Genomic DNA, 756 nt, shown 5'->3' with positions numbered 1-756 from the left:
CCCCCATCAACCTAGTACACCGTGAAGTCCTGCGAGCCTGGTGTCAGCAACTCAAGCTCAGCACTAAAGGCCAGAAACTGGAAGCGTACAGGTGGCTCTGTGAATACGCCTACCCACAGCAAAAGAATATTCCTAGCACACCCAAGGAGGCCAGGTACCAGGCGTCAGGGAGACAGAGGAAGAGGTCCCTGGAAAGTCCAGAGGGAAGGATGTCTTCAACAGGACCCAACCTTTCTGAGGTGGCCCTAGACCCTGAGAGGCAGCTGGCTGCCCTGGAAGAGCCGCCTGCTCTCTATGAAGAGGTCAGCACGAGTGTGATGACTGTGGCCACCCCTGAGTCCGTGCTGGCCTCCTGGGGCCGAATTGCAGCTGGCGCCGGGAGGACAGGGACAGAAGAGCCACCAGCAGAGGCCTGCAGTGACAAGTGGTGTGTGGTTCATGGGCGCAGTCTCCCTGCAGTCGCCCGGGGCTGGGTGCGGCTGCAATTCCATGCAGGACAGGCCTGGGTGCCTGAGAAGAAGGGGCGCGTGAGTGCCCTGTTTCTGCTGCCCGCCGGCGCCTTCCCGCCACCCCACCTGGAGGACAACCTACTGTGCCCCATCTGCGTCAGAAGGCGTGGTGCCACATACCTGTGATCCCATCACTGGGAGGCTGAGGCTGAAGGATTGTTGTGAATTCGAGGACAGCCTGACCTACAAAATGAGCTGAAGTCCAGTCTGAGCTACCTACCAAGATCCTGTCTCAAAAAGCAAAAAA

General features: G+C 58.9%; 1 pseudogene; it reads left to right on the top strand.

The window, feature by feature from the left end:
* LOC101574289 overlaps positions 1-635 on the top strand; it is a 93,667-nt pseudogene extending 93,032 nt beyond the window's left edge.
* The last annotated feature ends 121 nt before the right edge of the window (positions 636-756 follow it).

Source organism: Octodon degus, unplaced genomic scaffold (assembly GCF_000260255.1).
Source record: "Octodon degus isolate 3935 unplaced genomic scaffold, OctDeg1.0 scaffold00112, whole genome shotgun sequence".
Classification (NCBI taxonomy): domain Eukaryota; kingdom Metazoa; phylum Chordata; class Mammalia; order Rodentia; family Octodontidae; genus Octodon; species Octodon degus.
Note: the sequence above shows the minus strand (reverse complement) of the source record. Positions and strands in the feature narration are given on the sequence as shown.